General features: G+C 42.4%; 1 protein-coding gene across 1 annotated transcript in view; it reads left to right on the forward strand.

The window, feature by feature from the left end:
* Positions 1-14,896, forward strand: part of LOC115133833 (protein Shroom4-like) — an 86,176-nt gene that overhangs the window by 7,812 nt on the left and 63,468 nt on the right.

Raw genomic sequence — 14,896 nt, forward strand, 5'->3', positions numbered from 1 at the left:
ATGCCCTGGTGTTTTTCCAGACTGAAAATATTTTATTGCCTCAAAGTTCCTCTTCTGTAAGTTGACCTTCACACAGGTCTTTCTATAAATGTGTAAATTTGACATTATTGTTATTAGGAAATAAATCCTTACAGTTAACATCATTCAGTAGAACTGGTGGAGACTGAAAAGAAAACATATGTTTTTCTTTGCCCATGACAAAAATATATTTCTGCCTCCCAGTCATTTTTGTATATGTGTAGAATTTGTTCCTTGTAAACAGTATATATTATGTTCTTTATCTTTTAGCCATGTAAAAATGTATTATTTTTTAATGATCTGCTAAGCCATTACAATTATAACTTGCTATACTCATTTCCCCACTTACCATAATGGTACCCACATTTCAATTATACTTACCACAACCAATGTTTGTAAACTTACCATTTTAAAAAGCACCATGATGATTAAGTGTCCATGTAGCGGTACCATAGTAATATGCACTGTTAAGCATACTGTAGCTGCAACTTTGTAAACCTCCCAATTGCCCTAATATTCCACCCACTAAAATCCCCCATATCTAGGTCTGTTGTCACTAAGGCCTACAGATCGTCTCCTTGACTCACGACGCACCTTTGCGTCCTAAGGCAAACCCTTGGCCGCCAATTGCTGTTGCCCAGAGGGAAATATGGGAAGTCCATAAATATCTTAAGATGCTTAAGAGAACTAACCAAAACATGGAAAACAGTCAGAAAAAAAAATAGTAACAATAATAGATCATATTAATAGAAATGATAACAGCACAATCTTATAAATGAATGGTCATATTTGAAAGTCCTAGCAAGGCTATAAGCATGTCAGCCCAGCCTGCATAGTTCATTGGATTCAATGGTTTGACTTTTTTATTTATTTTTTTTAAATGAAGGGAACTTCAGAAATATATCGCAAGACCAGACCTTTTTTAATGTCCATTACATGCAAGACATATTTCATGTAGTCCTCATTATATCCCGTTGTATTCCGACAAAAAAAGGAAGAAGGAAAAAGGAACATAGATTCTAATGACTGCAAGTAAAAATTATTCTTAGGCATCACATTCTTAGGCATCACATCCTGTTGTATCGTGCCATGGCTGTGCCAGAGCCGACTGCAAGCCAACACCGGGCACACCCTTATGGGAAGGCATACCCAAGATCAACTCACAATCGCCAAGGCACGACAGCCAAGATCCAGGGTTGTTGCTCTATCACTTCAGCTGTTTTACACCTAGGCCTATATCATTAGGATCAAGAATATAAAAGGTAGCATAAATAGCTTAGAAATATATAATATACCTTTCTCTCGTTTAGAGAAGTGCTTCCGTATTATTGTATTAGTTCTACTGTTAACTTTAATCCTTTTATCCCAGTGTTAACCAGCATGCCACACACTAGAGACAACAACCCTGTTGACAATACCTAATCCATTAATTTGCCGGTGTGTATCGGAAGAATAATCATCCTTAACATTTTTTATATTTATTTTTTAAATGTAAAACGGTAATAAAACCAATTATTTTAGGATCATGTAGGCATATTCAGCTCCCTTTCATCCTCGCTGTCCCCTAAATCAAAACCTGATATTTCGCCCAATATAGTCCAAAGTTCCATATTTCCTAAATAGAGAAAAGTTCATCATACCCATTCTGCATTACCATAAGTCCAACCTTTGTTTTAAGTTCAAGGTTCCATACTACATTTATAAAACAAATGTATCCATATTTTGACTGTGTAATACGGTGCAAATATGTATCGGGGGCTACTTCAGCAGGAGGTAGCTACATGCCGTGTTGCATTATTCAAGTGTGTTAACTTCTGTGCATCATGGGGCGCTAACACGATGCAGCCCAGACTCCAAGTGCAGGCTAGAAATGAGTAATTGGAGCAGGCATGGTGCGCACAATAATAAGGGGTACGCTGCGTTGTTAGACGGGCTTGATCAGTGAGACACATTTGACAGAAGTACCGAAAGTAACACATTCTAGTACTGAATAGTTTTTAATTTTTCTAGTATTGAAAAGTACAGAGGTTTCAGTATACCGTGCAACACTAGTGTGTGTTGTGCATGTCTTCCAGATTCACCCCTCTGAGCAAGAGAGGGGGGGGGAGGGTATAGAGGAGAATGAAAGGGATATCCCCCATTCTCTTAGAAAGGGTAGAGCCTCATGTTTTAGTATGAGCTGCATGGTATTTGACTGACCATGTGTCCTTCCTTACTGGTAACACTGTATAATCCTTCATCTCTTACCCTCCTGAGAAAGAGGATTGTCTCTCTTTGTGTGTGTGTGTGCTAGCTAACTGGCTACACAAAACCCGTATGGAGTGGCATCAGACATAGGAGTCACCAATGTGTGTTTGTTATTATTAGGAATACAGAAAGTACATCATGTCTGTGGCTATGATTGTGGTGTACTGTTGTCATTTGTTAATGTCTGCTCCTGCTGCTTCTAAGAACTTGTAGTCATGACTGGAGATAGAGATGAAATGTTCCCATCTCTATCTTTCCATCTCTGAACCCCCTAAGCTGTTTCTACTAGGTCTGTAAGCTTGCCACATTAAAACACTGTATAATAGAGAGGTTGGAAGGCCAGTTCTGGGGATACTGTTGTATTTGTCCTACTCTGGCTCCAGATGTAAGGATGTTTTATCTATTTAATCTATATAGTCTTATTTAGCATCTTATGACTTTGCTTATTTGTGAAAAATCTAGGCCGATGCAGAGAACCACATGGAACGCTTTTGTTTGACGTTACCGTCGTAGATAACCCAGTGTTAATGGTTGTACAATTTGTACCGGTTGTAACATTGCGCCGCTTTATGCATTAACTCACTGAGAATCTCTTTACTAGTCGCCCCAAATCAATATTTTACAAGTTGCTATAAGAGGACAGGTGTCAAAGGGATACCTTTTTAATTTTGGCAATGATGCCCTTTATCTTCTTCCCCAGAGTCAGATTAGCTTGCGGATACCATTTTTATGTGTCTGTGTCCAGTATGAAGGAAGTTAGAGGTAGTTTCGCAGCCGAAAAATACACTGGTACAAAGAAACTGACAATAACTTCTTTGTGCTGTATATCATGCATTCTTTAATTCGCTCTGTCCGTTCCTTCACCCCTTTCCTCTGGTGTTACTGGTACCACAGGACGCAATACACACACACACACGGTGTTACTGGTACCTCCGGGTGAAATAGTCATACTTTTCCTTCCCTCCTCCTCTACTTTAAATGGAACAGTGGATCTAGTGAATAGGAACCAATGTTTTCAGGAACAGTTGGGAATTGGGGAATTTACAGTGGAGTGCACGCACAAACACACACCCCTCTCTGTCACAAACTCCTACATAACACATCCTGAAGTTTTGGCCAGTGTTTGAACGTGTCCATTAGAGAAACCACACCAAAGGACCTTATCTTCCCAAGGAGAGAGGGAGAGGAGGAGGGAGGGGAAAATAGGGGGAGGGGAAGGTTTTGGTGAAGTGGGCAAGGTCGTTTCAGCCTACAGGGAGGTGGAGGGAGCCCTGGCGGAATGGTGCCAGGAAAATAACCTCTCCCTCAACGTCAACAAAATGAAGGAGCTGATCGTAGACTACAGGAGACAGCATAGAGAGCACGCCCCCATCCACATCGACGGGCCGCAGTGGTACGGGTCAAAAGCTTTAAGTTCCGCTGCGTGCACTTCACTGAGGACCTGATATGGTCCCTTCACGCCAAATAAATTTGGCCCCTAGACCCTCACAAACTTCTACAAATCAAACTTTATTTGTCCCATGCATCGAATACAACAAGTGTAGACTTTACCGTGAAATGCTTACTTACGAGCCCTCAACCAACATTGCAGTTCAAGAATATTTATTTTACCAAGTAGGCTAAAATAAAAAGTAACACAATAAGAATAACAATAACGAGGCTATATACAGGGGGCACCGGTACTGAGTCAGTGTGCAGGGGTACAGGCCAGTTGAGGTAATCTACAAATGTAGGTGGGGGCGAAGTGACTGCATAGGTAATAAACAAACAGCGAGTATCAACAGTGTACAAGGGGGGGGGGGGGGGGGTGTCAATGTAAATTGTCCGGTGTCGGTTTTTATGACTTGTTCAGCAGTCAAATGACTTGGGGGTAGAAGCTGTTGAGGAGCATTTTGGTCCTAGACTTTGTGCTCTGTTACCGCTTGCCGTGCGGTAGCAGAAAAAACGGTATTTAACCTGGGTGACTGGAGTCTCTGACAATTTTATGGGCTTTCCTCTGACACTGCCTATTATATAGGTCCTGGGTGGCAGGAAGTTCGCACTACCCTCTGTAACACCTTATGGTCATATGCCGAGCAGTTGCCATACCAGGCGGTGATGCAACTGGTCAGGATGCTCTCGATGGTGCAGCTGTAGAACCTTTTGAGGATCTGGGGGCCCATGCCAAATCTTTTCAGTCTCCTGGGGGGGAAACGTTTTTGTTGTGCCCTCTTCACGACTATCTTGGTATGTTTGGACCATAGTAGGTCGTTGGTGATGTGGACACCAAGGAACTTGAAACTCTCGAACTGCTCCATTACAGCCCCGTCGATGTTAATGGGGCCTGTTCAGCCCGCCTTTTCCTGTAGGCCACGATCAGCTCCTTGGTATTGCTCACATTGAGGGAGAGGTTGTTGTCCTGGCACCACACTGCCAGTTTTCTGACCACCTCTCTATAGGCTCTCACACCATTGTCGCTGATCAGGCCTACCACTGTTGTGTCATCTGCAAACTTAAATGATGGTGTTGGAGTCGTGTTTGGCCACGCAGTCATGGGTGAACAGGGAATACAGGAGGGGACTAAGTACACACCCCTAAGGGGCCCCAGTGTTGAGGATCAGCATGGCAGACGTTTTGTTGCCTACTCTTGCCATCTGGGTGCAGCCCGTCAGGAAGTCCAGGATCCAGTTGCAGAGGGAGATGTTTAGTTCCAAGTTCCTTAGCTTATTGATGAGCTTTGAGGGCAGCTGAGCTGTAGTCAATGAATAGCATTCTCACATAGATGTTCCTTTTGTCCAGGTGATAAACAGCTGTGTGGAGTGCGATTTAGATTGGTCATCTGTGGATCTGTTGGGGCGGTAAGCGAGTTGGAGTTGGTCTAGGGTGTCCGGGAGGATGCTTTTGATGTGAGCCATGACCAGCCTTTCAAAGCACTTCATGGCTACCAATGTGAGTACCACGGGGCGGTAATCATTTAGGCAGGTTACCTTCACTTCCTTTGGGCACAGGGACTATGGTGGTCTGCTTGAAACATGTAGGTATTACAGACTCGGTCAGGGAGAGGTTGAAGAAGACGCTTGACAGTTGGTCCGCGCATCCTTTGAGTACACGTCCTGGTAATCTGTCTGGCCCAGCGGCTTTGTGAATGTTGACCTGTTTAAAGGCTTTGTTCACATCGTCTACCAAGAGCGTTATCACACAGTCATCCAAAACAGCTGGTGCTCTCACGCATGCTTCAGTTTTGCTTGCCTCAAGCGAGCATAAAAGGCATTTAGCTCGTCTGGTAGGCTCACGTCACTGGGCAACTCGCATCTGGGTTTCCCTTTGTAGTCCGTGATAGTTTTCAAGCCCTGCCTTATCCGACGAGCGTCAGAGCTGGTGTAGAGCTGGTGTAGATTCAATATCAATCCTGTATTGAAGTTTTGCTTGTTTGATGGTTTGTCTGAGGGCATAGCAGGATTTATTATAAGCATCCGGATTAGTCTCCCGCTCCTTGAAAGCAGCAGCTCTAGCTTGATGTGGATGTTGCCTGAAATCCATGGCTTCTGGATATGTACGTACAGTCACTGTGGGGACAACGTAATCGACGCACTTATTGATGAAGCCGATGACTGAGGTGGTGTATTCCTCAATGCCATTGGATGAATCCCGGAACATATTCCAGTCTGTGCTAGCAAAACAGAAGCGCTGCTTCTGGGTGAGCATTTTCTTCTTTACTTATGGCCTTATCGAGTTGCTTGAGAGCGGTCTTAGTGGCAGCTTCGCTTTGTGGTGGTAAATGGACGGCTACGAATAATACAGATGAGAACTCTCTTGGTAGATAGTGTGGTCGACAGCTTATCATAAGGTACTCTACCTCAGGCGAGCAATACCTCGAGACTTCTTTAATATTAGTCATCACACACCAGCTGTTATTGCCAAAAAAACACACCCCCACCCTTCGTCTTACCAGAGGTAGCATCTCTGTTCTGCCGGTGCATGGAAAATCTGTTTCTTCATTCAGCCACGTCTCTGTAAAACATAAGATGTTAGTATTTAATGTCCCGTTGGTAAGATAATCTTAAAATGACCTATTATTTTCAAACAATTTCACGTTCGCAAGGAGAATGGAAGGCATTGGGAGTTTACTTGCTCGCCTCCGGCTTCTCAGAAGGATCCCCGATCTGCGTCCCTTTTTCTGGCGTATTTTCTTCATGCAAAACGTGTGGATCTGGGCCTGTTCCAGTGGAAGTAAGATTTCCTTCTTGTTGGACTTGTTAAAGGAAAACGTTTCTTCCAGTCCGGGTTAGGAATTTCTTTTCTGATGGCCAAAGGTTCTTTTTGGTCATAAGAGACTGCAGCAGCAACATTATGTACACAATAAGTAAAAAAAAAAAAAAAAAAAAAAAAGCACAATTGCTTGGGAAAATGTAAAACGTCAGCCATGTTCTTCGACGCCCTTTAACATGCATCATCGAGAGCATTCTGTCGGGCTGTATCATCTTCTGGTACAGCAACTGCACCGCCTGCAACCGCAGGGCTCTCCAGAGGGTGGTGCGGTCAGCACAACTGCTTGACCTCCAGTAATTCTACAGCACCCGGGAGGGCCAAGAAGATCATCAAGGACTTCAGCCACCTGAGCCACGACCTGTTGCAGGTCTCAAAGCTGAGAGAAAAGCTTTTTATCAGTCTCTCGATCTCCAGGTCATCAGACTGTTAAACCGTCCGTAGGGCAGTAGTCTCTATGTACATAGTCATTGAACACTGGTGATTTTTATTTATTTATCTGTGCTCCAGTATTCTCTTAGGGAGTTCATCCCATTGAGAAGGACTGTCACCAGGAAGGTATACATTTCACTAATTGTGGTTGCCCCCCCACTCCTGGCTCTCTTCTGTAGCTCCAATGCATAGCTATTGGTCTCTACTATGTCTCCCACCAGCTCCTCTGTCGGAAACATCTTGAAGCACTCTGCCTCAGATGGAAATGGCAAGGAGCGTCCAGACTGGGACTCATCAAAGCAAACAGCAGGGCCAGGAGGGGTGAAATGGCTGGCAGTTTTCCAGCTACCACAGAACATTTTGCATTTGTGAGTTGTCTCATTTTGAAAGACATTGCTAATCCTACAGTTTAGCTCACTCACATACAAAAAAAACAACACTGAATGGCTCAGAGTGGAAGTGAGAGGTTACATGATTGACTGCCTGCATGCACCATTTGTATCAATAAATCACTATCAGAAAATATTTTGTGTGGTAATTATTGAAATATGTACTGTTTTATTCACGTTTTTCAAGCACCAGTGATAAATCATGCATTTATCATGCAAAAAGTGTGGCCAGCTCAAATGCAGATTGTTGCGTCATTCGAAACTGGCCTTTCTAAGTAAGCGTTCTAATCACACGGGTGTGATCGTATGCTTCAGGGAACACTCTAGAACGATCACACCCGTGTGATGGTACGTGTGAAATGGTTACTTTAATACATTTAAAATGCAGGTTTTAATAAAACAACATGTGGAAAAGATCAAGGGGTGTGAATACTTTCGGATGTCACTGTATAAATGCTGATATCATAGATTGTCAATTCTTACATTCTTACAGCTCTGTCCTTGAATTTGAGAGTGGTTATATTTCTTCAGCCCAATCTTTCAGCTATATACTGAAACAGTGGTTGGGAAAAGGTGTTATTGTTTTAACTGCTGATTGCCATTTTAATGGACCGTCACATGTACTCATATAGAAACACTATTTGGGCTTTCTCTTCTGTTAATGATTCTTTCTTTGCAGTAGATCATTCTGGGCTAAAGAACTAGAAAGCACAAACTCTCACTTTGCAGAAAAGATTGCCCACCCCTTTGGTTGGTGCCATTACACCAGATTCAACTAAGCACTTTGATCAGGGGTCTCACTGCTGGGTTAGGAGAGAACCTTGTGGCTCTCAGTATACTGACGTAAGTCCTTGTTACCCGGCAGACAGAAAAAGTCCAATATTGTCTTATGACCGTCATGGGAATTCCCTTTTGGCACAATGGTGGGCACACTGCCACCAGACACACACAGACAGACGGACCCGTTTATTAATAGAGCATTGATGGCTGACCTCAGGCCCTGTGGACTGACGGGGACAGTGTGTGTTCGGAGAAGGGGCATTCTTCTCTCCTCAGCCTGGCATGACCTCACCCTGCCTGGGCAAATATCACCATGGCACTGCCCTCTACACACATGCAGGAATGCACACACACATGCAGGCACTCACGCACTCACTCACTCCCACACATGCGCGCATATACATACACACACAGTTAATGTCATCGCACGAGGTATTGCGCTTGAATCACTCCAGTTTCAATAAATGATGTTAAACTGTACCAACTTAAGCAATGACATTGACACCTGGGGCGTGTACTTAACCTATAAAAAGAAAGTTAAGAGCACACGTTTCAGAAACGTGAACAGTGTGATTCTTGATTATGCAGACCAATTTGGAATTCACAGTAATATTTCTTATAAGAACCAGAAGTGATGGAGTTAATCTTTCTTCTACTTTAAGCCAGGTGAGACTTGCATGCATCTTGTTGATATTAGCACTGTTTTAGTGGTGTGCGGGCCAGCTCTTTGTTCAGCAGCAAATGCATGCAATTGCTTATCACCCATCCACCCGACTATGTATGAAAATCTGAGGCCAGCACCTGACCCTAACCCGCTAATATAGAAAACGCTTTGTAGGCTACAGTTAGAGACGGCAGGATTATTATTATTTTTTACAGGGTGTACAGGATTTTTTTTGTTGTTGCCTGATTTAGATATGTTTCTGTTTATAATTTCCTATGTTTTGGTTGGCTATTTGTTAGTCAACTTGTCTATAATTAGATACATGCAGCTTCTCTCTGGTCATTAGGCTATACAATGCATTCAGAAAGTATTCGGAAAATTGATTACATTTTGGTTTTTCCTCATCAATCTACACACAATACCCCACAATGACAAAGTGAAAACAGGTTTTTAGAAACGTTAGCAAATGTATTAGAAATAAAAAGCATTTATTTACATAAATATTCCGACCCTTCGCTATGAGACTCGAAATTGAGCTCAGGTGCATCCTGTTTCCATTGATCATTCTTGATGTTTCTACAACTTGGAGTCCACCTGTGGTAAACTCAATTGACTGTACATGATTTGGAAAGGCACACACCTGGCTATATGGCCGCCCGGCCAAACTGAGCAATTGAGGGAGAAGGGCCTTGGTGAGGGTGGTGACCAAGAACCCGATGGGTTCCTCTTTGGAGAAACTTCCAGAAGGACAACCATCTGCAGCACTCCACCAATCAGGCCTTTATGGTAGAGTGGCCAGATGGAAGCCACTGCTCAGTAAAAAGTACATAACAGCCCAATTGTAGTTTGCCAAAAGGCACTAAATTACTCTCAGACCATGAGAAACAAGATACTCTGGTCTGATGAAATCAAGATTGAACTTTTGCCTGAATGCCAAGTGTCACGTCTGGAGGAAACCTGGCGCCATCCCTATGATGCTGTCATGGTGGTGGCAGCATCATGTTGTGGGGATTTTTTTCAGTGGCAGGGACTGGGCGACGAGCAAGGATCAAGGAAAATATGTACAGAGAGATCCTTGATGAAAACCTGCTCCAGAGCACTCAGGACCTCAGACTGGGGTGAAGGTTCACCTTCCAAAAGGACAATGACCCTAAGCACACAGCCAAGACAATGCAGGAGTGGCTTCGGGACACGTCTCAATGTCCTTGAGTGAACCAGCCAGAGCCTGGACTTGAACCCGATCTAACTTTTTTGGAGAGACCTGAAAATAGCTGTGCAGCGACGATCCCCATCCAATTTGACAGAGCTTGAGAGGATCTGCAGCGAAGAATGGGATAAACTCGCCAAATAAACGTGTGCCAGGCTTCTAGTGACATACCCAAGAAGAATTGAGGCAGTAATCACTGCCAAATGTGCTTCAACAAGGTACTGAGTAAAGAGTCTGAATACTTATGTAAATGTGATATATATATATTTTTTAAATTATAAATTAAAGCAAAACATTTTTTTGGACATTATGGGTTATTGTGTGTAGATTGATGAGGAACATTTCTTTTTAATACATTTTAGTATAAGGCTGTAACGTAACAAAATGTGGAAAAAGTCAAGTGGTCTGAATACTTTCCAAATCCATATATGTTGCCTTTGAAGACCAAATAAACCCTTGCTCACCGGAGTGTTGTAATTGACATTGGTAAAGTTTTCTGTCATCTCTGCTTCTTTCGCCGAGCAAAGAAGTTTAAGGACTGGGGAGGAAATGTAATAACAAGAAAAAAACTGAAAATATTTTCAGTTTGACCAGTTGTAAGGAAATAGAAAGCTGTGACAACGACCCAACATGTTTCATCTTATTTATTTTTATATCTAGTGTGTTATTGTTCTACTCTGTTATTTTTAGTATTAAATTTTTAATGATTCATTGTTGGGCTTAGAGCTTGCAAGAAAGGAATTTCAATGTTCTTGTGCATGTGACATTAAAACTCGAAACTTTTATAAGATTTCAGTTCGGCTTGGATGCATGTTTTAAATACTATCAGCTTTTATGATGCGTATAAAGATAGATACCATCTGTAGAGGTGCTAATTGCACATTCACAATCTCTCAAGATGCAAAAATAAGTAATTCATATTTCTCCACTCCTGTTCCTGAGTAAAATGTTTCCCTACATTTGGTGCATCATTTTACTGCAAGAAATGCTTAATTCTGAAGACGTTAATATTAAGGCTATTTGAGAGGTTATAGACCTACAGTCAGTATCCAGATTTCCATTTAACCCATCTGAACAGTAGATTACAGTCCCCTTGACGTGACATTGGCGGCCTATTTGAAGTTCCTGTCTTGTGTCGAATTTGTATAGTGTGTCACAATCATCACACAACATAGCCCGGCACTGCTATCATCCTCTTTTACATCTTCACCAAATCTCTCAAAACTACTTTTTTTTTCAACTCTCCATTTCACAGTTTTTCTCTTATTTAATTCAACTCTGACATTGTCCTTTTTGCCTCAGTGGATCAACATACATTTTTCCTGCCCATTCCCAAAAGCATTTGGCGATTAGCGTGTAGGCTAATTTGTTTGGGTGAATGTGGTGTTAAGAAAGCAGAGCAGAAAGACCTCTATCTTTATAACCATGGAATCAATATGCCTTTACCGTGACGGTTTGCCATCTAATGTAACACAAATAAGTTTAGTCTCTACTTGCTCAACAGCCTCGTCATTCATTACCAGATTCAGCTGAGGATTAGAATTTAGGGAATGATTTGTACCAAATACAATGCTTTTAGTATTAGATATGTTTAAGACCAGCTTATTACTGGCCACCCATTCTAAAACAACTGTAACTCTTTGTTAAGGGTTTCAGTGACTTCGTTAGCTGTGGTTGCAGTGCTGTCGTGTATATGGTTGAATCATCAGCATACATGCACACACATGCTTTGTTTAAAGCCAGTGGCAGGTCGTTGGTAAAACTAGAAAAGAGTAGAGGGCCACACTTCACATGTTTGACATTAGAGAAGCTTCCATTTTTATTTAACTAGGTAAGTCAGTTAGGAACACATTCTTATTTGCAATGATGGCCTACCCCGGCCTAATCCGGGCAACACTGGGCCAATTGTGCGCCACCCTATGGGTTTCCCAATCATGGCCGATGTGATGCAGGCTGGATTCGAACCAGGTTTTGCAGTGACACCTCTTGCACTGAGATGCAGTGTCTTAGACTACTGCGCCACTCGGGCAAGGTCTGTGCATTGAAGAAAGTTCTATTAGATACAGTGCATTCCGAAGATATTCAGACTTATTCACTTTTTCTAAATGTTTCCGTTACAGCCTTATTCTAAAATGTATTAAAAAGAAATGTTCCTTATCAATCTACACACAATACCCGTAATGATAAAGCAAAATCTGTTTTTTAGACATTTTTTGCAATGTATTAAAAATAAAAACAGCTTATTTACGTAAGTATTCAGACCCTTTGCTATGAAACTCAAAAATTGAGCTCAGGTGCATTATTTTTCCATTGCTCATCCTTGATGTTTCTACAACTTGATTGGAGTCCACCTGTGGTCAATTCAATTGATTGGATATTATTTGGAAAGACACACACCCCTGGCTATATAATGTCCTACAGTTGACAGTGCATGTCAGAGTAAAAACCAAGCCATGAGGTCGAAGGAATCAGCCGTAGAGCGCAGAGACAGGATTGTGTCGAGGAACAGATCTGGGGAAGGGTACCAAACAATGTCTACAGCATTGATGGTCAGCAATAACACAGTTGCCTCCATCATTCTTAAAAGTAAGAAGTTTGGATCCACTAAGTCTTCACCTTCCAGCAGGATAAAGACCCTAAGCACACATCCAAGACAACGCAGGAAAATAAGGTGTAAGGTATACCGCCGAGCCCTAAAACAAGTTTTTATTGTCACCTACACTGGATAGGTGCAGTGAAATGTGTTGTTTTACAGGGTCAACCATAGAAGTACAGTGCCCCTGGAGCAAATTAGGTTTAAGTCCCTTGCTCAAGTGCATGTCAGGCAGATTGTTCACGATGTCGGCTTGGGTGTTCAAACCAGCGACCTTTCGGTTACTGGCCCAATACTCTAACTGCTAGGCTACCTGCCACACACACCTCAACTGCCTCTCTCTCACTATGGGGGTAACGTCAGCATTAACGGTTAACCCAAGGAGTGTGTATGTGTGTTTGGCTGGGCAGGGTTAGGTTGGGTTGGGTTGACAGGGTTGGACTCCAGAGTCGGACAAGAAAAATGAATGGTGTCGTGGTGTGGGTGTGATTGCAACCATAAAATCCGACCGTGCATTCGGAAAGTATTCAGATTCCTTGACATTTTCCACATTTTGTTACATTACAGCCTTATTCAAAAATCTACAAACAATACCGCATAATGACAATTGTTTTGTAAATAATAATAAAATGAAAAACGGATACCTTATTTGCATAATAATTTAGAACCTTTGCTATGAGACTCGAAATTGACCTCATGTGCATCCTGTTTCCATTGATCATCCTTGACATTTCTACAACTTGTTTCCACCTGTGGTAAATTCAATTGATTGGACATGATTTGGAAAGGCACACACCTGGCTATATGGAGATGAGAGAACATTCCAGATGGACAACTATCTCTGCAGCACTTCACCAATCAGGCCTTTATGGCCAGACAGAAGCCACTCAGAAAAAGGCACATGACAGCCCCCTTGGAGTTTGCCAAAAGACACATAAAGGACTCTCCAAACCTGAGAAACAAGATTCTCTGATCTGATGAAACCAAGATTGATCTATTTGGCCTGAATGCCATGCGTCATGTCTGGAGGAAACCTGGCACCATCCCTACGGTGAAGCATGGTGGTGGCAGCATCATGCTGTGGGGATGTTTTTCAGCAGCAGAGACTGGGAGACTAGTCAGGATCGATGCAAAGATGAATGGACCAAAGTAACAAAGCCTACCATCAGTAACACACTACGCCGCCAGGGACTCAAATCCTGCAGTGCCAGACGTGTCCCCCTGCTTAAGCCAGTACATGTCCAGGCCCATCTGAAGTTTGCTAGAGAGCATTTGGATGATCCAGAAGAAGATTGGGAGAATGTCAGATGAAACCAAAATATAACTTTTTGGTAAAAACTAAACTTGTCGTGTTTGGAGGACAAAGAATGCAGAGTTTCATCCAAAGAACACCATACCTACTGTGAAGCATGGGGGTGGAAACATCATGCTTTGGGGCTGTTTTTATGCAAAGGGACCAGGACGACTGATCCGTGTAAAGGAAAGAATGAATGGGGCCATGTATCGTGAGATTTTGAGTGAAAACCTCCTTCCATCAGCAAGGGCATTGAATATGAAACGTGGCTGGGTCTTTCAGCATGAGAATGATCCCAAACACACCGCCCGGGCAACGAAGGAGTGGCTTCGTAAGAAGCATTTCAAGGTCCTGGAGTGGCTTAGCCAGTCTCCAGATCTCAACCCCATAGAAAATCTTTGGAGGGAGTTGAGTCAGTGTTGCCCAGCAACAGCCCCAAAACATCACTGCTCTAGAGGAGATCTGCATGGAGGAATGGGCCAAAATACCAGCAACAGTGTGTGAAAACCTTGTGAAGACTTACAGAAAACGTTTGACCTCTGTCATTGCCAACAAAGGGTATGTAACAAAGTATTGAGATAAACTTTTGTTATTGGCCAAATACTTATTTTCCACCATAATTTGCAAATAAAATAAATAAATAAATCCTACAATGTGATTTTCTGGATTTTTTTTCCCCCCACTGTAAGTGTTCAGACCCTTTACTCAGTACTTTGAAGGCCCTTTGTCAGAGATTACAGCCAAGTCTTCTTGGGTATGAAGCTACAAGCTTGGCACACCTGTATTTGGGGAGTTTCTCCCATTCTCCCATTCTTGTAAGTCTATTTAGATATTCCATAAAAATCTGCCGTTTCCAGCTACAATAGTCATTTACAACATTAACAATGTCTACACTGTATTTCTGATCAATTGATTTAAAATTTCTTTCAGAAACAAGGATATTTCTAAGTGACCCCAAACTTTTGACCGGTAGTGTACTTACTGCTAACCAGAGAAGAAACTCTCTATGACCACAGAATGAGAAAGC

This window comes from Oncorhynchus nerka, linkage group LG8 (genome assembly GCF_034236695.1).
Source record: "Oncorhynchus nerka isolate Pitt River linkage group LG8, Oner_Uvic_2.0, whole genome shotgun sequence".
Classification (NCBI taxonomy): Eukaryota; Metazoa; Chordata; class Actinopteri; order Salmoniformes; family Salmonidae; genus Oncorhynchus; species Oncorhynchus nerka.